This window comes from Bos indicus x Bos taurus, chromosome 9 (genome assembly GCF_003369695.1).
Source record: "Bos indicus x Bos taurus breed Angus x Brahman F1 hybrid chromosome 9, Bos_hybrid_MaternalHap_v2.0, whole genome shotgun sequence".
NCBI lineage: Eukaryota > Metazoa > Chordata > Mammalia > Artiodactyla > Bovidae > Bos > Bos indicus x Bos taurus.
Genome location: NC_040084.1, coordinates 31,388,784 through 31,413,500, shown reverse-complemented (window position 1 = coordinate 31,413,500; position 24,717 = coordinate 31,388,784). Strand labels below are relative to the sequence as shown.

The 24,717-nt window shown below is 40.4% G+C and overlaps 1 long non-coding RNA gene across 2 annotated transcripts in view; it reads left to right on the top strand.

Annotated features, from left to right (window-relative positions):
* The window catches only part of LOC113898182, a 73,955-nt gene that overhangs the window by 30,357 nt on the left and 18,881 nt on the right, over nt 1-24,717 (top strand). For both annotated transcript variants that reach the window (XR_003512560.1, XR_003512561.1), the window contains exons 6-7: nt 2,331-2,439; nt 4,646-4,730. This is a non-coding gene — a long non-coding RNA (uncharacterized LOC113898182). The remainder of the gene's footprint in view (nt 1-2,330; nt 2,440-4,645; nt 4,731-24,717) is intronic.

The window sequence follows — 24,717 nt, the reverse complement described above, 5'->3', positions numbered from 1 at the left end:
GCATGATAGTCAGTGTTTATAGTTCATCAAGAAATGGTTAAATAATGAAGGAATCATCCATCTAAAAAGAGGTAGTGCCTTATATTTTAGGGAAAATACCATAAAATAGTTCCTTTAAATCAGGATCTCTCTTCTCTGTACTTGAACACCTGTTTTTTGTACTGAGGTCAGGACATACTGAGATCTCTAATTTTCTGCTTAGAAAAAAATTTCAGGATTAGTTGACTAGCAATGTATTTGTTTGGAGAAACTCTTTCCCTGATTGATTCCCTAGACTGATTTTATTTATTTGTATTGTCAAACATGTCTGATAGTTTATGTAGATTTTCTACGTATATATATGGAGAAAGAAATGGCAACCCACTCCAGTATTCTTGCCTAGAGAATCCTGTGGACAGAGGAGCCTGGTGGGCTACTATACACAGGGTTGCACAGAGTCAGACACGACTGAAGCGACTTAGCATGCATGCATGCATTGGAGAAGGAAATGGCAACCCACTCCAGTGTTCTTGCCTGGAGAATCCCAGGGATGGGGAGCCTGGTGGGCTGCTGTCTCTGGGGTTGCACAGAGTCGGACATGACTGAAGTGACTTAGCAGCAGCAGCATATATATATCAGTTCAGTTCAGTCGCTCAGTCATGTCTGACTCTTTGCAACCCCATGAATCACAGCAAGCCAGGCCTCCCTGTCCATCACAAACTCCTGGAGTTCACTCAGACTCACATCCGTCGAGTCAGTGATGCCATCTAGCCATCTCATCCTCTGTTGTCCCCTTCTCCTCCTGCCCCTAATCCCTCCCAGCATCAGAGTCTTTTCCAATGAGTCAGCTCTTCGCATGAGATGGCCAAAGTACTGGAGTTTCAGCTTCAGCATCATTCCTTCCAAAGAAATCCCAGGGCTGATCTCCTTCAGAATGGACTGGTTGGATCTCCTTGCAGTCCAAGGGACTCTCAAGAGTCTTCTCCAACACCACAGTTCAAAAGCATCAATTCTTCGGCGCTCAGCCTTCTTCACAGTCCAACTCTCACATCCATACATGACCACAGGAAAAACCATGACTAGACAAAACTTTGTTGGCAAAGTAATGTCTCTGCTTTTGAATATGCTATCTAGGTTGGTCATAACTTTCCTTCCAAGGAGTAAGCGTCTTTTAATTTCATGGCTGCAGTCACCATCTGTAGTGATTTTGGATGCAATCTCAAAAACGATAGAATGATCTCTGTTCGTTTCCAAGGCAAACCATTCAATATCACAGTAATTCAAGTCTATGCCCCAACCAGTAACGCTGAAGAAGCTGAACTTGAACGGTTCTATGAAGACCTACAAGACCTTTTAAAACACCCAAAAAAGATGTCCTTTTCATTATAGGGGACCAGAATGCAAAAGTAGGAAGTCAAGAAACACCTGGAGTAACAGGCAAATTTGGCCTTGGAATACAGAATGAAGCAGGGCAAAGACTAATAGAGTTTGGCCAAGAAAATGCACTGGTCATAACAAACACCCTCTTCCAACAACACAAGAGAAGACCCTATACATGGACATCACCAGATGGTCAACACCGAAATCAGATTGATTATATTCTTTACAGCCAAAGATGGAGAAGCTCTATACAGTCAGCTAAAACAAGACCAGGAGCTGACTGTGGCTCAGACCATGAACTCCTTATTGCCAAATTCAAACTGAAATTGAAGAAAGTAGGGAAAACCACTAGACCATTCAGGTATGACCTAAATCAAATCCCTTCTGATTATACAGTGGAAGTGAGAAATAGATTTAAGGGCCTAGATCTGATAGATAGAGTGCCTGATGAACTATGGAATGAGGTTCGTGACATTGTACAGGAGACAGGGATCAAGACCATCCCATGGAAAAGAAATGCAAAAAAGCAAAATGGCTGTCTGGGGAGGCCTTACAAATAGCTGTGAAAAGAAGAGAAGCAAAAAGCAAAGGAGAAAAGGAAAGATATAAACATCTGAATGCAGAGTTCCAAAGAATAGCAAGAAGAGATAAGAAAGCCTTCTTCAGCAATCAATGAAAACATATACAAAACAAAAATCTGAAACCTATTCATCTTAACATCCCCACAGGACCCTTCAAGAAGCTTCCAACCCTTATATTAAATAGTTGAATAAAATGAATTAAAAAGACAGAGAGAGAGAGAAAGAAAGGACCTTGTGACAACTGTAAACAGTTTTGTAGATTGTCTTTCCACTGAGCTCTTCAAGCAAATGTGGTTCTAAACTTTTAATGATTATTCAGTAGGTATTGATGTGATACTATCAGTGACATAATACAGATATAAAAAGCTTTCAGCATACGATCTCTTACAGATAAATCTTGAAAGGTACCAAGGAGGACTCATCAAATATCATCTGAGTGAGATAGTCCTGAGAGCATAACCCATGAATATAATCCATCTGAGACAGCGCTTAACTCCAGGTAAGAGGATAAATGACATAACCAAGAATGTACATGGTTCTCGAGAAACTTTTATCATTCTCCATTATTCTCCTTTGTCAGAGAGAATAAAATCATAGGCTAAAATTTACTTTCCCATAACTCCTACAGAGCATCCTGTTCTTGGTCACTGCGTTTATATTTAATGATGAGGAGGTTGAGGAAGGCTCTTGTGTTTATATTACTGTCAGATTTTTAATTCATTTAAGGTTTTTGTGATTTGTTGAACTTAGGAAATTAATGAATTTTTTATGTTGCAGCAGTATGAATGAAGCCTTAGGGCTGATAGGCCAATTATTGGTTATAAGTGGAAGGACAGTTTATACACTTAAAGCCACATATTCCAAAATGTAGGTAGTTTCTGCTGCTGCTGCTGCTAAGTCGCTTCAGTCGTGTCCGACTCTGTGCAACCCCATAGACGGCAGCCCACCAGGCTCCCCTGTCCCTGGGATTCTCCAGGCAAGAACACTGGAGTGGGTTGCCATTTCCTTCTCCAATGCATAAAAGTGAAAAGTGAAAGTGAAGTCGCTCAGTCTAGATACAAGCAAATTATAGAAATACATAATTTTAAAAGCCAGGTACTTTGATGTCTTTTTATGATTATCAAAGGAGAATTAAAAATCCAGTATTATTTAAAACCTTGTCTTAGGCTTGCTTTTATGCAGACGTTTCTATCTCTGCCGTTCTCTTTTATTTTTGTTTATTTTCTGTTATTAGCCAGATGAAATGTGGATTTGCAGCAGTAACCCTGGCCAGAGATGGCCGAAAGTATGTATAGTCCATACATATTTTCTTCTTGTTCTCATCCTTAGTTCACTGGCTTTACTTTTCTGTTGCTTTCCTTCTATCTCCTTTCCCTCCTCTGTCTCTGATTAATTTTTATTCTCTTCTGCTCCATGACTCCCTTTCCTTTTATTTTCTCAAATATTTCTCTTGTGTCCTTCCTATTCTCCTCATTTCTTTTTTTTCTCTGTGATTCTCATTTCCCCCTACATCACCGTCCACGTCCTGTTTCCTAATCACCTCCTCCCAGCAGTGCTTAGTAATTCTTCCACCGCATAGATGCTTCTTTTCTGTTCCATCATCTCTCTTCCTTCTGATCCCCATGGAGCCACTTGGACACTTTCATCCGTGTGCACTCTGAGACAAGACTCATTTAGATTTGTCTGGTATTGGCAGCAGAAGAGAGTTCTATTTAGAGCAAGGGACATGAGGTACAGTAAGTGTCTCCTGTGTCCAGCTTAGCTGTGATCTGGCTTCTTGCCAGAATCAGGAATCAGTCAGTGTTCAGGAAAAATGAATTTTAGTTACAGGGACCGGGCTGATGTGTGAGGCTTGCTGTGTAGGGGAGGTGACAGGGAATGAACCCTGCAGATCTTTAGGTCCTGGACTGACCAGGTGTGTTTCATTGCTGAAGGGCATCATGCTGATTGTAACAGGCAAAGTTATCATTTCTGTCTGCTTCTTCATTCAATTTATGCCACATATCATTGCCAGACTAATTTACCACTTTGCTGCTTTACTCTCGCCTCTCTTGAACCCCATGCAGAAGAAACTCTGGTTACTGCTTTGTTCACACCTCCGTTCCTTAGCACCTTGCCTGCCACCAGATGAGAGCCCTGGCTTCCCTCTGCACTCCCCTCGCCAAGTTGTCTGCCTTCTTTCACTCATACTCTTTGCATCTGTTTATTTGACCTTTCCTCTCAGTGTCCTTCTCATTTTTTGAAAGACTCAGCTCAGCGTTTTTTGGAGGATGTGTTGCATTTAAGCAACTGCATCTGTAACCTCTAAATTTTTAGCACCCTTATAAAAGCTTATCATTATGATTTTCCTACATATTAGTTTTCATCCTGTCTTCCTTCTCTCTCAAATTATAAGCCCTGGGCATAAACTTTGCACCTATTCTGCCTATATCTAATAAACATTAGAGGATATAATTTCACATTTGATGAGGATATAATTTCACATTTAAAAATGTTTGTGATTAAAGGGGACATAATTTGATGAGGATATAATTTCACTTATTAACATTTTTGTGATTAGATTAAAGCTATTTTCGTGTTTCTACTGTTGTGCATAAATAAAAGTACTTAAAAGAAGGCAGTGATCTTGGAAGGATTGTATAGTATTATGTTTAATTTTTAAGTATTATATATTCTTATCCAGGCTTTTTTTTTTTTTTTACCAGAAAAAGTGTTGGTGAAAAATACATCCTTTGGTGGGCCAGGGTCTCCATCCAAAGTCTTGATGTCAAGTCCTTCCACAGGCTTCAGGTGAGTGTTTTATCGAGTGGTCACTTCGTGGAACAGTCCAGTAGTCCTTGGCTTGGACCGTTTATCTCTTTGTAGGTGATGTCAGGGGCTCTTTTCATGTTTTAAAAAAGCCTTTTGTTTTTATCCTATGGTATAATTTTCTGGACTGGTTTTTGAACACTATCTTTAATGTCAGAATCAACTGGATATTTCAAGTACCTTAATGAATAGTTGCTAGGAGAAAATGATGCTTTGGGTCCTTAATAGACATGTAAATAGACATGTTTCCCATAATACCTATGTCCTTCTCAGAAAGTGTGTTCTAATAGCCACTGTTGAGTGGGCAACCATATGTGTGACACTCACTCCAAACCAGCCACAGCTTAAAATCAGTGGTCTGTTAAGCTGTTCCCTCTTCTAGAAATTTGGAGTGGGGACACAGGTCTCCTCCCAAATCAGCATTTACATTTGTAAAGAATGCTAAGCCTGGAGTGTAAGTCTGTCTTCGACTCATATACACATGGGTAGCTAAATCTGGACAACACACAGGGAAGATAACAGAGACATGGAGACAGAAGCAGAGATAAGACCTCATGACGTGAGCGACAAAAACAAAAAGATATAGATACAGAAATACAGAGATAGAGGGAGATTCATCAGCCAGTTGGGGGAGAGAGAAAGAGGGAGAAAAAGAGAAAATAGAGAGGGAAGGAGAGATACACTTGGAACAGCACTCAGATCCAAACAACTCACTAGTTCTTTATTCCACAAAAGGCCACTCCTCCTCCCTAATGAGGACAGAAGCAGAAACCCTTGTTCTGAAGCCAGGTTGAATTGATTCTATTCCTCTATTCTGGGTATCCAAAATAGTCTAAGACAAGACAGCCTTCCTTTCGTCTGTGCATCTCTAACTCAGAACAACTTACGTTGTAACAGTTTCATGTTCTGGCTGTGAATGAAGGTTCATGCATTCTGTCTTGGTATTTAATAGCCAAAGCTCATTAACAGTCATTACTATAGTAAATCCACAATGAAGATTTCTCCCTGAATAATATTGAAACATTACTGCCAAGTTTTATAATTTCGGGTTCTTTACTAAATTCATTGGTTCATCAAAATAATTAATCAGTGTTTAAAAAAGAATTATCTAAAAATAAGTAACATTAACAATGACAAAGACCCAAATAGTGGTTCATTGTGTTCTAAAGCGTCTGTGTAAAACATATATTTTTTCCATGAAACTAAATGGTGATTTGCATTAAGTTTAATTAAACCAAATAAACAAATATTTGTTATACTAATTTAATGTTTTAAATTACAATTTCATTGGTTTTGTAGTTTTGCTATCATTTAATGTAAAATTGCTTTGGTATTTTATATGATTATAAACCTAAGGACTTGATACCTATTTTTATATTGTATATAAAAATACATACAAATACTTGGATGTATGCAAATATTTATACATACGGATGTTTGTATGCATATCTGTATATATACAGATATTATTAGGAAAATAATTTAGGTAATAGTATAGGGTATCTAATATTTTTCCCTTCAAAGAAGTTCCATGTGTTATCAAATTTGAGAAATTCTGAATTCAGTAGTTGTTTTGAAATGAAAGTTTTTCTTTATTCACTTGACTTTTTCAATTTTTAAAAGTAAATTCCTAAATTTATCCAGTGCACCCAATATTTTATGTATCCTATAGCACTTTCTTAGGGTCCAATACATTTGTTTTGAACAGTTATGTGAAATTTCTCACTGTGTCTCTCTGCATTTTCTTCAGTAATTTCAATCTTTTGTCTGAACACCAAGAAGCAGCTTGTCAGATCTCTTGGTCTGGACACTATATCAATGAGGCCAAGTTTATGGCATGAAGATAGGAAGCTAAGTGGTTTTCACTTGTAGTTTCTAGCTGCCCACGGCAGCTATCCAGCCCTCCTGGACATGTTGTATTATGGTTCAGCAGAGCACCCGTACAAATAACCCATCTTAGCTACAGGTAAAACAGCTCACATTACTGGACCCAAAGCATCATGTTTGTATTTGCAGTTCAGCATGCCACTGTGAACTACAGAAAACTGATGCAAGTAGCACCAATAAAATGAGAGATCATCACACATGCATGCATAAAAGTGTAAATATATACATTTCAGGAGTTGGCTATGCTGGCAAGTCTAAAATCTGTAGAACAGGCCAGGCCACAGGAGCTGATGCTGCAGTCTTGAGGCAGAATTTCTCCTGCAGGGAAATTTGTTTGGCTCTTAAGGCCTTTCCACTGATTGAATGAGGTCCACCCACATAATCAGGGATAATTTTGTTTACTTAAAAGTCAACTGATTGATTGCAGATCTTAACCAAATCTAAAAAGCACCTCCACAGGAATGCCAGAATTAGTGTTTGTTTGGGTACCTGAATCCAGTGACATAGCCAGATTGACACCAAAAAATAACCATCATGGTCTCCAAATCTGATCCTAGTCTTACACATGCCCACTGGTAGGGTCTCGGCTTTCCTGTTCTGAAATGCCCTCAGAATCCCCAGGAGGGGAAGATCTGATTCACATTTATTTCAACTGCTGTACTGAGCTGTTCTCATTTCAGTAATTCTCAGCCTCCATACTGCAGTTGTCTTCAAACATCTGGTGCTTTACTGAAATTCCTGGCCCTCTGCTCAGGCTGCCCTACCAGGGGTGCTGATGAGTCCATGATCTTTGACATCTTTGTTTTCCAGCACCCACTCTGAGTTCTCTCTCCAGTGATTTGACTGGTTGGGTTCTTTACCCGGTGTGGTGGCCCTAACCTCCGTCCACCATAGGGTCTGAACCCTTTGTGGCTTTACCTTTGAATTTCTGCAGATTCCTGTAAAAAGTATTGTGAGAATAAGAGGAACTCCAGTGAGTCTACAGGACTCCCCATATCTCCCCTTATTCCCATTCTGCAGCAGTGGTATAGTCCGCCCATAACAGTTGGAATGGATCACTCCGACAGTGTTACGCACTCTCTGCTTTCAATTCAGCGGCACAAGAGCTCTAAATTATCAGGAAGTATAATTAGTCTCCAATAGAATGGAAGATGATTTCATTCCCAGTTGGAGGCATTTTTCTCTTAGGAAATCATATTTTGAAATTTGTAGAACCCAAGGGTGCAGGAACAAGAAGCAAAATTTTCAACGTAGAAATTTCAGGTTTAATATTGAGGGACCACTACCAATTTCACCCTTTGGTTCTGGGCCTTGACAGTAGAGTGGAGTAGGGACATTACTATATGTTGGTCACTGGTTTAAAGTACCCTAGCCCCACCCTTCTCAGCCAGTGCCATAGCTGTCCACTTCTAGATGATGGGACGTGTGGTAAAGCTCATGAATTTCATAAGTGTGAGAGTATCATTGTTTTTCATTATAAAGTGAATTTCTTGGTTGAGGTCAATGTTTTGTGGTCTAACATTTCACTGAATAAGGCATGAGTAATGATGTATTGACTATGCCAAAGCCTTTGACTGTATGGATCACAATCAACTGTGGAAAATTCTGAAAGAGATGGGAATACCAGACCACCTGACCTGCCTCTTGAGAAACCTGTATGCAGGTCAGGAAGCAACAGTTAGAATTGGACATGGAACAACAGACTGGTTCCAAATAGGAAAAGGAGTACGTCAGGGCTGTGTATTGTCACCCTGCTTATTTAACTTATATGCAGAATACATCATGAGAAACGCTGGAGTGGAAGAAGCACAAGCTAGAATCAAGATTGCCGGGAGAAATATCAATCACCTCAGATATGCCGATGACACCACCCTTATGGCAGAAAGTGAAGAGGAACTAAAAAGCCTCTTGATGAAAGTGAAAGAGGAGAGTGAAAAAGTTGGCTTAAAGCTCAACATTCAGAAAACGAAGATCATGGCATTTGGTCCCATCACTTCATGGCAAATAGATGGGGAAACAGTGGAATCAGTGTCAGACTTTACTTTTTTGGGCTCCAAAATCACTGCAGATGGTGACTGCAGCCATGAAATTAAAAGACGCTTACTCCTTGGAAGGAAAGTTATGACCAACCTAGATAGCATATTGAAAAGGAGATATTACTTTGCCAACAAAAGTCCGTCTAGTCAAGGCTATGGTTTTTCCTGTGGTCATGTATGGATGTGAGAGTTGGACTATGAAGAAAGCTGAGCACCAAAGAATTGATGCTTTTGAACTGTGGTGTTGGAGAAGACTCTTGAGAGTCCCTTGGACTGCAAGAAGACCCAACCAGTCCATCCTAAAGGAGATCAGTCCTGGGTATTCATTGGAAGGACTGATGCTGAAGCTGAAACTCCAGTACTTTGGCCACCTCATGTGAACAGTTGACTCATTGGAAAAGACCCTGATGCTGAGAGGGACTGGGGGCAGGAGGAGAAGGGGACGACAGAGGATGAGATGGCTGGATGACATCACTGACTTGATGGACATGAGTTTGAGTGAACTCCGGGAGTTGGTGATGGACAGGGAGGCCTGGTGTGCTGTGATTCATGGGGTTGCAAAGAGTTGGACATGACTGAGCGACTGAACTAAACTGAACTGAATGATGTATATTGGGCTTTCTAGGTGGTGCTAGTGATAAAACACCCACCTGCCAATGCAAGGGATGTAAGAGATGTGGGTTCAATCCCTGGGTCAGGAAGCTCTCCTGGAGGAGGGCATGGCAACCCACTGCAGTATTCTTGCCTGGAGAATCCCATGGACTGAGGAGCCTGGCAGGCTACCGTCCATAGGGTCACACAGAGTCGGACATGACAGTGATGTGTATTATATACCTAGGGCTGCTGTAACAAAGTGAAAGTTGCTCATTCATGTCCACTCCAGTATTTTTTCCTGGAGAATTCCATGGACAGAGGAGCCTGGTGGGCTATAGTCCATGGAGTCGCAAAGAATCGGACGTGACTGAAGGAGTAACACTTTCACTTTTTCACTGTAAGAAACAAACACGGTGGATTAAAACAACAGAATTATATTCTTGGACAGTTCTTGATGGAGGCTAAAATCTGAAATCCAGGTGTCAGTATAGCTATGATCTCTCAAGGGACTAGGAGAATCCCTTCTATGTTATTAGCCTCTGGTGTTACTGACGTTCCTTGACTTATAGCTGCATAACTAAAATGTCTGCCTCCAATGTCATGTTACACTTTGCCCCTGTGTCTTATACCATCTTCTCATAAAGACATCATTAATAATGAGTTAAGGGCCCATTTTGCTTCATTATGACCTCATCTTAACTAATTACATCTTCAGTGGCTCTATTTCCACATAAGGTTGCCTTGTGAGGTACTCAGGGTCAGGACTTTCAACGTATTTTTGTAGGGATAGAATTCAACCTACAGTAGGATGCTGGAAGAAGCACTGTGGATTGGGAGGCCAAATGCATATCTGAGACAGGTGTTTAGGTTCCGGAGGACAAACACCTATCCCACTCATAAGTAGAAAGGGTAATTAACTTCCCATCGGGGAGCAGGCTGGTCCTTTTGGAGAATGTTGGCATATCAGAACACGTCTTTGGTTTCTATGATTGAAAGTCTGGGTACCTTAGGCATTATAAGAGCTAGATGTGCCTTGGGGATAGCAAGTCTATGTCTCTGAGTTCCTTGTCTATCCTTCAACCTTGACACTATGGCCATTTTGAACAAACACTGGATTGGCTGGGTAAAGAGGCTGAATAGCATCACATCTATAACAGGAATCTCTCTGATCATTAAGAGACTCCTCAGCAATAGATGCCCTCTGGAGGACTTTTATATAGGACATAAAATGCCTAATAGTCCATGACTATCATCTATCCATCTATCACACACCTTTCCCCCAGAACTCCTCTTACCAATCCTCTAATCTTGCTTTTCAAGCCCCTGATGGAAAAGGAATCCCATCAGCTCCTCCCAGGAGTCATTATGAATCTATTCAGTGGACCATCTCTACCGCCACACAAAGTGTACAGATGAACAATACAAAATTCTGCCTACTGGAAATACTTCCCTTTAGGAATTTCAGGCTGACACAAATGGGGCTAGAGTGTAGCAGCTATCTGCTCCTGGATGGGGTCAACATCCATCAAAAAGACAGGTAATTTTTTCCTTCTTGGCTTCTTGGCCAATAGTCATGGATAAATTCCCAAGGGGCCCCAGTGTATGGTTTGAGGAACTGCTGACAGCAATAAGAGTATTACTTTGTGTGTATCTGTGTGTGTGCAACTGGCTTTATTGCAATATTCACTTTATTGCAGTGGTCTGTAATTGAGCTCACAGTGTCTCTGAGATCTAACTGCACTTTGTTATGGCAGCCTGAGCAAACTAACACAGAGGGGAAATTAAGGATTTTACAAAAACTAAAGAGAAATAAAATGCGCCAACCCCTATTCCTTCCCCTACCCCACTGCCAACATCCATTTTAAAACTGTACATTACTGACAGAAAGGGGTGTTTTTAAACTAAGAATCCTGTCTACATAATACCTAGGAATATGAAAAATTAATCTTTAGTTTTGAACTGTGGTGTTGGAGAAGACTCTTGAGAGTCCCTTGGACTGCAAGGAGATCCAACCAGTCTATCATAAAGGAGATCAGTCCTGGGTGTTCATTGGAAGGACTGATGCTGAAGCTGAAGCTCCAATACTTTGGCCACCTCATGCGAAGAGTTGACTCATTGGAAAAGACCCTGATGCTGGGAGGGATTGGGGGCAGGAGGAGAAGGGGATGACAGAGGATGAGATGGCTGAATGGCATCACCGACTCGATGGACATGAGTTTGAGTGAACTCCGGGAGTTGATGATAGACAGGGAGGCCTGGCGTGCTGTGATTCATGGGGTCACAAAGAGTTGGACACGACTGAGTGACTGAACTGACTGACTGATGGCACACTTAATATGACAATCCCTAGGTCCTAGGAGTATGTACTTTGAAGTCTGATTCTACTCAAAGGGATTATTTGAGTTTCCTGGACTTCTTTGGGTATGTTAGATACATTCCATTTCAAATTTAGTCATTCAATGCACACATCTACTTTTAGGGCTTAGTTAACCAAATAAATCCAATTTGGGATGAGTAGCTCAGGTCATATGGTCCCCTAGATATGTGCACAGGTGTTGTTTGGTTGTACCAGGGTCAGTAGCAAACCAGAAATAGTTTTACAAATGGAATAAGTTTTTGCAGGAGAGAGTTTGGGTTTGCCCTGTAATATTAGGATCTACACCATGTTTCTCCTATTGTGACACATTGGAGGTCCCAAAGGGAGCTTTTTTAGTTATACCAGAGAGTTCAAGTACCATTTAGATATTCTGGTTTATGAAATCCAAGGAGGGAGAAGCTTGCATTGTAACCTGATCCTATTGCTATACCTTGTTTGCTCTGGGAAACAATGAAAATGGTGACATTGTGGATTATTCAGGAAATGGGTTACAATGGTATTCCCAATTATAGTGTATTCTTTCTCCAGATTCTAGAGGCTTAAGCTTAATGTGGTGCTCTTTCTTCACAGCAGTAAATTCAAGGTGCAATTAATTGTAACTTGCCTTAGAGGGAATATCCACACTTGTTTAGTCACTAAGTCCTGTCTTTTGTGACTCCGTGGACTGTAGCCTGCCAGGCTTCTCCATCCATGGGATTTCCCAGGCAAGAATACTGGAGTGGGTTGCCATTTCTTCCTCTAGGGGATCTTCCAGATACAGAGATGGATCTCCTGCATCTCCTTCATTGGCAGGCGGCTTCTTTACTGCTGAGCCATCAGAGAAGCCCACATGTGCTCTACAATAAAGGATTGCTAGAAATTTTATAATTTGAAAGTATCCCAAAGCTTTGTGGGATCTATCTTCTACTCACTAGTGCACATGGTTTTGTTAATGCATCTTGGCGCTTGTGACCTCCTGGTTATCAGGTCCAGTCAGATAATATGTCTTCAATGTAATAGATCACAGTGATATTTTCTGGGATTTCAACATGGACAAGATTTTTTTAAGACAGTTATAGGCCTGAGGTGAAACATTGAAGGTACCATTATGCTCCTACTATTGAGATAAAGCTGAACTGTTTCTGACTGTCTTTACTAATGAACATGTGGAGAAAAAACCCACCACAAAACAAACCACTTCCTAGATCAATAACTCCATTCCTGGAGTGATCAGCTGTGTTGGTTTGCTCCAGTATGGGCACTATGTCTTAATTAATCAAAGTAATTCAGGATCATTCTTACCCATCCATTTGGCTTTTGTTAACAGCTAAACTGAAGGAGTTGGTATAAAATAAGGAAGGGACAGGAATTACCATTCCCGATTCTTTTAATCTTTGATAGTAGTACAAGTTTCTGCAGCTTTTTTCAGGTTATTGATTTCTATTTACTACTTGATATGGGACATTCCAGAAACTCTACTTGGCTGTTAACATCATGATAGCATTAATTTCAGCTCAGACAACCAATGTAAGGGTATTCTCAGTTGTTAAGTGTATACAGTAAGGAGCATGGGAAATAACAATCCAAAGAGATACAGCCCACTGACCACTCTAAGGTGGATGTGGAAGAGTCCATTTGTTTCCTGACCTTATGCCTACACTGATTAGTGCTAAATTGTGGGTAATAACTCTTAGGTAGTATGGTTATTTCTCCTCCCCAGGTCACTGTCACTCTGTTAAATGGCCATGGATCTTCTGAGGGAAGGTTTGGAGGAAGATTTGCAGTGTATCTTTGTGTCCACCTTCCAGAGTGATTCCTTTAAAACAACAAAACCAAACAAACAAACAAAAAAACTTGGCTCTATCTGAAAAGGCTCTGGGTTTGTGAACTGGGTAAGAGGCCATGAATTCCCAATATAGTGCTTTTATTTGGGCTCTGATAACATAGACTGAATAATATTTTAGAAGGTTGACAATCTGTTTCATTCCTAAAATTCTCTCACACACGAAATTAACCGCAACCATGTATCCATGTAGTCAAAAGACTTGTATTGCCGATCTTTGTGTGTGGTTTGTTGCAGTAGTGGTGACAACATCACCCCTGAAACTGGGCACTGCCACCTGGCCTCTACCACTCTAAGACCCCATCGTTCTTATTGAGAGTAGGGAGCCCGGTTCTTCAATAGCATCTCTAGCCACAGAAGGCAGCCATGGCAGAACTTTTGGGGGATACTGGTACTCACCACCAAGTATTCCTTTCTGCTTTAGGGAAGAAAGTGTCCTTTGGTCCTTCCTGGAGGTTATGGTAAGAGTGGCTGAATAGTTTACAGATAATAGGTCCACTCCAGCGTCCCCATCTCCCTAAGCCTTTAATTTCTTTCCTCTTTGTTGCAGAGAAGTCCCAACATCTCACCTCATTACTGAAGGTCACCATTGAGTTCAGGCTTTAAGCAAACTAATTAGAGCTTCAGCTGATATGATGTATCTAGAATCTTAGATAAGCTTTCCCATACTGATAAATTCTTCTTGAACCAACTTGATATTTTTAGTTCCTTGATTTAATTCCTTGAGAGTCTATTTATAAACATGCTTTCTCCACTCCCATTTCTTGACTATAAAAATTGACAAGTTCCCATCCACCCTTTCATGCTCAAGCTATCTTATCTTTAAGAGAACTTTTCAATTCTCCATCTAGGCATGGAAGCAATGATTGATGGTGGGGATTAGCCTTGACAGTAGGGAAAATGTCTTCTCAAGGTAATCATTCCAGATGAAGTCATTGAAAGTGATTTTTTTTTTTTTTTTTAGTTTGGAAAGACTGTATTAACTGGCAAGAATGATTAGAAGAATTTGAGAATTCAAGTTAAGGGCCTCATTTCAAGTCTCAGGGTTCCCTCTGTTTTCAACCAATGTTTTATTACAACAAATCTCTTAGATAGCAGTTATAACCCTGGATACAAAGAAGTGGGATCCTGAGACTTGAGATGGGGTGCTAACCTTAATTTAAATTTGGACTTCCAAAACCCCCCTGAATATTTCATTGGTATCTGCAACTCATATCACCTTGTCATGCTTCTGATCATCAGCTATGTCTGTGGTACATAGACTCAAGGTAAGAGATTCATTTAAAGCTAACTAGAACCTTTCTGGTTCTCTATCACGCCTTGAGTTGAAAATTCAAGGTATTTAGCTTATATTTTTGTTTTTGCAATCTCTCCAGCAGCCTACAATCTTTATCACCATAATTTTCAAATGAAACAGATACAATAGATACTTAGTCTTCCAAAACCTTGTCGTCTTCTCTTTACCCTCCCCTGTCCTCCCACCTGAGTAGGCAAGTCATCTGTGTGTTATCAGATATGTGTGGAGTCAATAGTAGAATTTCAATTTCAGGGGCTGTTTCTTGAAACTACTCCTGGAACCAATTACTGTATCAGCCAGGGGCCCAGTGAGAGTCAGAAGACACAATGATGGGACTGTGAGGAGAGTTTAATGAAAGTCCTTGCTAGAGACATGTGGGACTGGGGAGGATAACAAACAGGAGCAACAGTGGAGAGGTGTTCCCATCCCTAAGCCTGAGGAGCAGAGCACACAGTGAAGCCCTGTAAGGGATGGAGCCTCAAGGAGAGGCCGCCTGGCCAGAGCTGTGTTCAGAAGGCGTGCGTCTACTGTGAGAATCCTAGCACTGACTCCAGGCACGAGTGAGAAGAACCCTGCCCTCTTCCTCTTCCTCTTTTTTTGATTTCCTGCTGGACTGCCACTAGGCCAGGTGATATGGTGGGCCAGCCCACTATAGGCATACACAGAGCAGAGCAGAACATGGGTCTAGCTAGTGGAGACTGGAGAATGGCTGAATGGAGAATAATCACAGTATGATGGTGGCAGTATGGTGGCTGTGGGAGTTGGCTGTGCAATCGTGGTGAATTCAAGAAGCATCTCCAACTCTATTCAGAAGTACTATTCCCTTTGGTAGAAGCTGTATTTTTTCAGGCTCCTTGTGCCAACATAACAATCCCTTTTCATACCACATCCCACCCCCAACCCCCCATCCCCCAGTTGTCAGAAATTCTTTCCTACAGGCCTCATAGTCCCCAGGCAAATCAGGAAATATGGCTAGAACTCTTTAAGTGTCCTTAAGAATTCCCAGTTATGGTGACTGTATGTGGTTGTGGCACGTGAGAGCCTCCAGAGAGATCGTTGCCTAGCGCATCTTAGTCTGAGCCAAGATAACTTGTTAGAGTAGTGAAGTAAAAGAAAATTAAGGTGAGCATTACTTGGAAGCAAGATTAATTTATAATGTGATGTGGCAGCAGAAAAGCTGAATGTTTTTTTTTGAAGAACTACATGAAGAATAATCACAGTCCTGACTGTTTCTTCCCACACAATTCAGTTATAATGCTTCAGACATCACATCTGATTTGAAATGTCTGAGTTACATTAAGTTGCAGACATTTGGTGGAAGAAAGGGTGGTGGAAAGGGAAAATGTACAATTAAGTAAAAGAAAAAAGCCTTACTAGCCAAAAATATTTTCCTCTCCTCCCAAAACCCAAAGTGAAATAGATTAATTGGCTTGACTCTATAGGTGGAAAATTAAGTTTTACCTTAACAATCATAATAAGTATAATGTAATTAAGACATATTTCATAGAGACTATATATAGGGAATGTGTACCTTGAGCATGAGAAACCTGGCTAGAAATGATCACTCCTATATCAGTAGCATAATTTTTTCTTGAGAAAAATAAATCAGTCATACACAGAAGTGAGGCGGAGGTGTTGATTGTCATTTCAAGTATAGCTTGTTTATTCATAGCCATGTATTCCTTTCTATGATGCGTTCTTAACTCTGTGAAGGTGAAAATTCACACTGGGGATAGATCTGCAAATGAGGAAACAGGAATCTTTACTCTCCTTCCATTCCCAGAAGTAGAACAAATTTAGCTGTATTTTGCTGAAGGCATGTTTGCTGAACTTGAATAACCTTTACATTGATTGCTATAGACATACAGGTAAGATTGCAAAGCTTTTTCTGTGGTTTCGCAGTTTTACATGGTGTAGGGTTTTGGTCATTGTGTCAATCTACATTGCTTGTCTCACACCATCTCTATTTGAGTAGAAAGTGGCCTTTACTCGAGATACTGGGTTTCTCATCGTTGTGTTGTAGGGGAAAACATGCAAACTTTGAAGCCATTTGGCCACAGTTTGAGTTTTGCTTCTTCTGCTTACTAGCTGTGTGACATTAGGCACACTTTTAGCTCCTGTGAGCCTTGGTTTTCTTTTCTGCAATGTGAGATTAATGCTCATAGTAATGTTTTGACACATCTAACATGGCTGGCATATAGTGGGGATTCAATAAATAAAAGCTGCTGTAATTCTTCATTGTTGTCTTCTCATTTCTCAATTATGGAATTAATATACCTTCCCAGTGGAGTAGACTGGTGATATTTCCAGGAGAGAGAATGTTGGCAGGGCTGGGACTTCTCTCCTTGCCTGAGTGAGACACCGTTTACCCGAAGTAGTCTCTCCATTTCTACTTCTCAGAATAGACTGATTCAGCACCCCCTGGAGGTTTTCACTTCTTCCCTATTAAATGAAAAGTTTGAATCTGAAGTCAGGTAACATTTTGCCTTAAAGCATTGTCTTAAATGGATTTTTTTTCCTGCTTAAAAGAAACTCAGGAAAGATTTATTGTAAATGCTCCCATGAAACCTCTTCCAAAATGCTTCGCTTTAAAGGTAGTCACAAAAGGAGCATTGAACATTGCCGTGGAGATTTGTAAAGTGACAGCAAAACCATTTTCTGCATGTCTATTAGTAGATTTGGGATGAGTTTGAATATGCTAAGAATTAATCTAAAATTCTATGTGCAATTAAATTAAGATCCACATGAAAAGACATGGATAATAGTTCATTTTTAAAAAATGAACTGATTACTAAGAAGAGATATGTTTTAGAGAACTGATAAGCAAGCCAAATTATATTCAATAGCAGTGTATAGTTACATCTTTAAGGCCTGTATATCTTTAAGAGATAATTTCACCAGTATTTAGTTAACTTATATTTATATATACATTTATCTTAAATAGCAATTCTGAATTTAATTCAGATAACATAAGTAAATTTTTCTTTTATTCTTTGAATTTTTATAAATCTCTGCAAATAATCTTTTCATTTGGGGAGAGAGTGTGGATAAAAATCAAGAACATGAATTTTGCCTTTTTAACTGCCTTTTTCTGTTTTTGGGTTTTGAGTAATTTTTGAATATTTGAAGGACGATGAGAGCTTGAAGTTTACAAGTTTGCTTCATCTATATCCTAAGCTCTATCAACTGCTTAATATCTGTTGCAAAGGAATGCTGTATATCTAGGGATTCTTCCTAAATTGACTTCTTTGAAACATAATAATAGCCTGATAGATGAACTAATACTGATCAGGAAATGCTAGTCCCTCTTACAGGCATAATAAATTATTTCTTTTTCTAGTTTAATAATTCCTCATAATTAATACAGAATGGCAAGTTGGAAGGGCTTACCTGATAGCTCAGTTGGTAAAGAATCTGCCTGCAATGAGGGAGACCTGGGTTTGATCCCTGGGTTAGGAAGATCCTCTGGAGAAGGGAAAGGTTGCCCACTCCAGTATTCTGACCTGGAGAATTCCATGAACTTTATAGTCCATGGGGTTATAAAGAGTTGGAAAGTATTCTGGTCATGGCATAGAAATTCTTAGGTTTTATTCCTGGTGATTCAGTTTATTTAACATTGAAGTCTTGTGCAAGTTACTTAAATTTTCTGAATCTCAGTTTCCTCATCTGTGAAATGGAAGTACCAAAAAGCTCCCTATGGAGTATGGCTGATTGGTCTATCCTCAGCATCCACTTATAACTCCTTCTGCTTAGCCTTCTTGCCCTGTAGAAGCTGGAAAGCTAAAAATCTGTATTTCCCAGACTGCCTTACCACTAAGATTGGGAAGAAAATTTGATCCTATTATTTAGATGTATTTATTCAAGATTTTTGGCCACCTCATGTGAAGAGTTGAATCATTGGAAAAGACTCTGATGCTGGGAGGGATTGGGGGCAGGAGGAGAAGGGGACGACAGAGGATAAGATGGCTGGATGGCATCACTGACTCGATGGACATGAGTCTGAGTGAACTCCGGGAGTTGGTGATGGACAGGGAGGCCTGGCGTGCTGCGATTCATGGGGTCGCAAAGAGTTGGACACGACTGAGCGACTGAACTGAACTGAACGGATTCAAGATTTATAAGGTAAAAGTAATAAGACATTCATCTTCCTGCATCTTTATTTTTTTCTTTAGACAAAGGATTGTAAAGATTTGGGGTTTTTCTCTAGGAGTGTTCTGGTGTCCAGTTTTATGTAAGTAGCTAAGGTGACAACAGCAATTGTGTTCTCATTTCCAGGTTACAGCCATAGCATAATGTCCTTTTTTTATGTTTTATTTTACTTAAAGACTTAAAAAATTTATTATAATTTTAAAGATTATTTTACAAAATCTTGGCTATATTCCCCATGTTGTACAATACATTCTTGAGCCTATCTTATATCCAATGGTTTGTACCTCCCACTCCGCAACTCCTATATTGCCTCTAGTAGCCCCCCAGTCCCCACCACTGGCAACCACCAGTGTGTTTTCTATATCTGTGAGTCCATAGCAGAATGTTCTTGACTTAATAATAGTTTCAGTTGTAGCCTTTTGATTTTTACCTTCTGACTGTGGCAGAATCAGCAGCCCTCCTGGTGTTTCAGTTGTGTTGTGTTTGGTGGTTATTCCTGGAGGCCCAGTCTAGAGCTCATTGCTTCTTCTCCCACATTGTAGGCAGACGCTTTACCATCTGAGCTTCCAGGGAAGCTCCATCGCTTCCACACTTCTAGTTATTTTGTAAGCATCTTATTTCTTAAACCCATTTTTCTGAAAACATCTAGTGTTTCTATTTATTGTATTGAATTCTGATACTTGGCCTAAAGCTTTACAAAGATCACATGGAATTAATCACATATTTTAAGATGCTTTGTTAAAATGCTATATAGATGTAGGGATTATTACAATTAATACACTCATAAGATTTGCTATGTTATCCGACTAATGGAATTTAACCAAAACATACCCTATGATATGTCCCCTAAAGCTTTAATGGATTAGGTCAGAGTGGGTAACTCTTCACAGAGGGAAAGGAATAACTGTATTCCTTGATTCCTGAGGAATCAAGTTACATTAAGTTTTCTGCTTAAGCTTTGGCAGTGGAGTCAGGGCTGAATGAGTAGGTAGTACAGGAGGGTAGCCTAACACTTCTTGAATAATTTAGGATCTGGCAGTGCAGGAGCACTTGGTCCTGGGTGACTTCCTTACTTTTATGCTCTATTCCTGATCTCTACTGCCTTTGACTAGAATTTTCTGCAGCACTTGTATATTTGAAGTTTCTGAAAGTCAGAGTACTGGGCTATTTCTTGCTTTCTTCTTTTTCCTATGGATGATGTCCCTTGGGAAACTTAAGGGTTTGAAATTGTAAAGGATTGAACCAATTTCTAACATCGCTGGTTATTCCAAGATGCAATCCTAGTGTATTTCCTGCAAGAAGTCAGATTATTCAGTTAGAAAATACGATGATTCTTGAAACATAACAGAAACGTTATACCTGCTAAATCAGCACTCTGGGTGTTGAGATTTCTGAGTTACGATTAGCTATTTCAGAGTTACTATTCACTTAATGTAGTTGCCTTTAGCATTTGTGGCTTTGGATTTGTGGTTAGTATGATGAGTCCGTCATAATCTTTTTTCATATCCTTGGGGAAAGTACGGTTTATAATCAGTGGGCTGCTGTGATCAAGCACAATCAATTTTAAAGGAAAGACGTTCCTAATACTATTCTGAATTGAAAAGCACTTATTAAAAAACAAATGTTAGTTTTACACTGAATAATGTATAAATACTTGGTGTTACTATGTATCAAAATGATGCTAAAGAGGTTTCTGATTGCAGCACAGTGGTAGGAATTAGAAAGATAATACCTGGTAACCCTGCTTAACTGCCCAGTGGCTTTAATATCTGGAAAGTAAAGCAGGATTTTACTTTACAGATTCTTTCTGCTTTGCCTAATGAAACACATAATTGTACACATTCTGATGTAGTCTCTTTTTCTCCTAGAAAGAATTTTTCAAATGAAGGCTTAAGCCACACTGATAAATGAGGCTACATGAGTCAGTGGTTTTCTCAACACTTTTGAAACATAATTGCTACCCAGGTGAATTAGAAGATTGCCTGGACAACTATGAATTTAGAAAATCACATTTTAAACCCTTTTTTTTTTTTTAGTATTTATCTAAAATGTAATAAATGTTGGGCAAGTGTAAAACACTTCTCAACCTCTGTTAACATTTAGATATGTATCATTTGCAAGTGGGGCTTCCCTGGTGGCTTGGTGGTAAAGAATCTGCCTGCCAAAACAGGGGTCACAGGTTCAATCCCTGGGTTGGGAAGATCCCCTGGAGAAGGGAATGGCAGCCCACTCCAGTCCTTTTGCCTGGAGAATCCCATGGATAGAGGAGCCTGATGGGCTACAGTCCATGCGGGTCACAAAAGAGTCAGACACGACTGAGTGACTAAACAACAGCAACATCTGCAAGCTAATTTCTAGTTATCTCTTTTTCTCTGTGTATCTATGGCTACATCTATCTCTGCATCCATATCAACAATATTTATAAATATGTGTATATACAGATATATATGTAAAGAATGAAATATGAAATAATAATTCCTTATAACAACTTGCAGTATCAAAGAACGTGTACTTCTCGTGACCATCTCCCATTTAGGTCATGAGTTCTTATGGAGCAGGAAGGGCTACTGAGACCAACTACATTTGCTGAGGTAATGAGATGAGGAACCTCCTTTACACTGCCTTTCACGTAATAAAGTACTTTGAACCATGTGGAGCATAGAGAGGATTCGAGTTTTAGATGAAGGAGAGAGGGAAAACTGGCCTGACTTTTCCGTTTTGTTCCCTGACTCCTTGTGCTGTGCTTTGTGCGTGCTAAGTCACTTCAGTTGTGTCCAACTCTTTGAGACCACGTGGACTGTAGCCTGCCAGGCTCCCCTGTCCATGGGATTCTCCAGGCAAGAATACTGGAGTGGATTGTCATGCCCTCCTCCAGGCATCTTCCTGACCCAGGGATCAAACCCACATCTCTTACATTTCCTACCTTGGCAGGCGGGTTCTTTACCACTAGTGCCACTTGGGAACGCCTCCTTGTACTGAATACCAAATTGAAAACCAGGACAGAAATATAAGAAGCCCCCAAGGAGTATGCAGATACTTGAGAAAAGAAGTTGGATGCACTGTCTTCTGGCCACAGTTTAAAAGTGGCAGGCAGTTGTGCACCACACCATCCTGCATTGATAAAGCAAGGGGGGTGGCCACCTGGTTCATTTAGATACGAGAGGGGCCTCCCACTGCCCCCTACCCTCCACTCAGTCTCCAGGGTACTAGCTGGTCCAAGAGTGCCATGTCAGGGAGTCGCTGACAGTGAGCTGAACAGGGATGAACCTCATGACTTGCTTGAGAGGGGCACCCCATGTGCGCACGAAAGAGAGAGGAGCAGAGCTGCTACATCTCTGAGATGCCACCCTTCCAGGTTGCTGCCAGCAGCCAAATGCGGCCCCTGTCAGCACCCCTCCAGATGTGGTTCAGAGACAATAGACTACACTGACAGAAGTGGCGGAATCTAGCATAGAAAGGTGATCTCATCACTCCTCCTCACAGCTTCTCTCCACTATACGTAGGTGGCCAGCTGCTGCCCGCGGAAGGCAGGTGCTTGATACCCCGGAACACTGAAAATGTTCAGCTAGAAACAGCTGGAAAATGAGGGGAGAAAAATATCTAGGATGCACTAGAGAACCAAACTGTAACTGATTTACACAATCCAGATCAGATCAGATCAGATCAGATCAGTCGCTCAGTTGTGTTCAACTCTTTGCGATCCCATGAATCGCAGCATGCCAACCTCCCTGTCCATCACCAACTCCCGGAGTTCACTCAGACTCATGTCCATCGAGTCAGTGATGCCATCCAGCCATCTCATCCTCTGTCGTCCCCTTCTCCTCCTGCCCCCAATCCCTCCCAGCATCAGAGTCTTTTCCAATGAGTCAACTCTTCTCATGAGATGGCCAAAGTACTGGAGTTTCAGCATTAGCATCATTACTTCCAAAGACATCCCAGGGCTGATCTCCTTCAGAATGGACTGGTTGGATCTCCTTGCAGTCCAAGGGACTCTCAAGAGTCCTCTCCAACACCACAGTTCAAAAGCATCAATTCTTTGGCGCTCAGCCTTCTTCACAGTCCAACTCTCACATCCATACATGACCACAGGAAAAACCATAGCCTTGACTAGATGGACCTTTGTTGGCAAAGTAATGTCTCTGCTTTTGAATATGCTATCTAGTTTGGTCATAACTTTCCTTCCAAGGAGTAAGCGTCTTTTAATTTCATGGCTGCAGTCACTATCTGTAGTGATTTTGGAGCCCAGAAAAATAAAGTCTGACACTGTTTCCACTGTTTCCCCATCTATTTCCCATGAAGTGATGGGACCAGATGCCATGATCTTCGTTTTCTGAATGTTGAGCTTTAAGCCAACTTTTTCACTCTCCACTTTTCACTTTCATCAAGAGGCTTTTGAGTTCCTCTTCACTTTCTGCCATAAGGGTGGTGTCATCTGCATGTCTGAGGTTATTGATATTTCTCCTGGCAATCTTGATTCCAGCTTGTGTTTCTTCTAGTCCAGCGTTTCTCATGATGTACTCTGCATATTAGTTAAATAAACAGGGTGACAATATACAGCCTTGACGAACTCCTTTTCCTATTTGGAACCAGTCTGTTGTTCCATGTCCAGTTCTAACTGTTGCTTCCTGACCTGCATACAAATTTCTCAGGAGGCAGATCAGGTGTTCTGGTATTCCCATCTCTTTCAGAATTTTCCACAGCTGATTGTGATCCACACAGTCAAAGGCTTTGGCATAGTCAATAATGCAGAAATAGATGCTTTTCTGGAACTCTCTTGCTTTTTCCATGATCCAGTGGATGTTGGCAATTTGATCTCTGGGTCCTCTGCCTTTTCTAAAACCAGCTTGAACATCAGGAAGTTCACGGTTCACATATTGCTGAAGCCTGGCTTGGAGAATTTTGAGCATTACTTTACTAGCGTGTGAGATGCATGCAATTGTGTGGTAGTTTGAGCATTCTTTGGCATTGGCTTTCTTTGGGATTGGAATGAAAACTGACCTTTTCCAGTCCTGTGGCCACTGCTGAGTTTTCCAAATCTGCTGGCATATTGAGTGCAGCACTTTCACAGCATCATCTTTCAGGATTTGGAATAGCTCAACTGGAATTCCATCACCTCCACTAGCTTTGTTCGTAGTGATGCTTTCTAAGGCCCACTTGACTTCACATTCCAGGATGTCTGGCTCTAGGTCAGTGATCACACCATTGTGATTATCTGGGTCGTGAAGATCTTTTTTGTACAGTTCTTCTGTGTATTCTTGCCATCTCTTCTTAATATTTTCTGCTTCTGTTAGGTCCATACCATTTCTGTCCTTTATCGAGCTCATCTTTGCATGAAATGTTCCTTTGGTGTCTCTGATTTTCTTGAAGAGATCCCTAGTCTTTCCCATTCTGTTGTTTTCCTCTATTTCTTTACACAATCTAAGAGGACTATTAAATTAGGGGATGGGGAAGAATTATAATGCAAGAGCTAAATTAAACAGCCTGATGTAAGGCTGGCTAATTGGTAATCCAGATTTAGAAAATAAACTTACTTCAAGACAAAAGAGCTTTATGTTTTTAAACATCCAACTTTGTAATTGTATAATACAGTCATGCTTTTTAAACATATACTTATTTATTTTTTCCAAAATGAAATCATGCTCTCTCTCTCTCTCTATATATATATATGCACATAACCTTTTTGCTTGCATATATATCAATGCTATAATTTCAGTATATGTCTAATACAAATGTTTTAAATTTATGTGAGGTCAAGCATATTTTCTTTTATGATTATCAATTTTTATGTTGTGTTTATATTTCTGCAT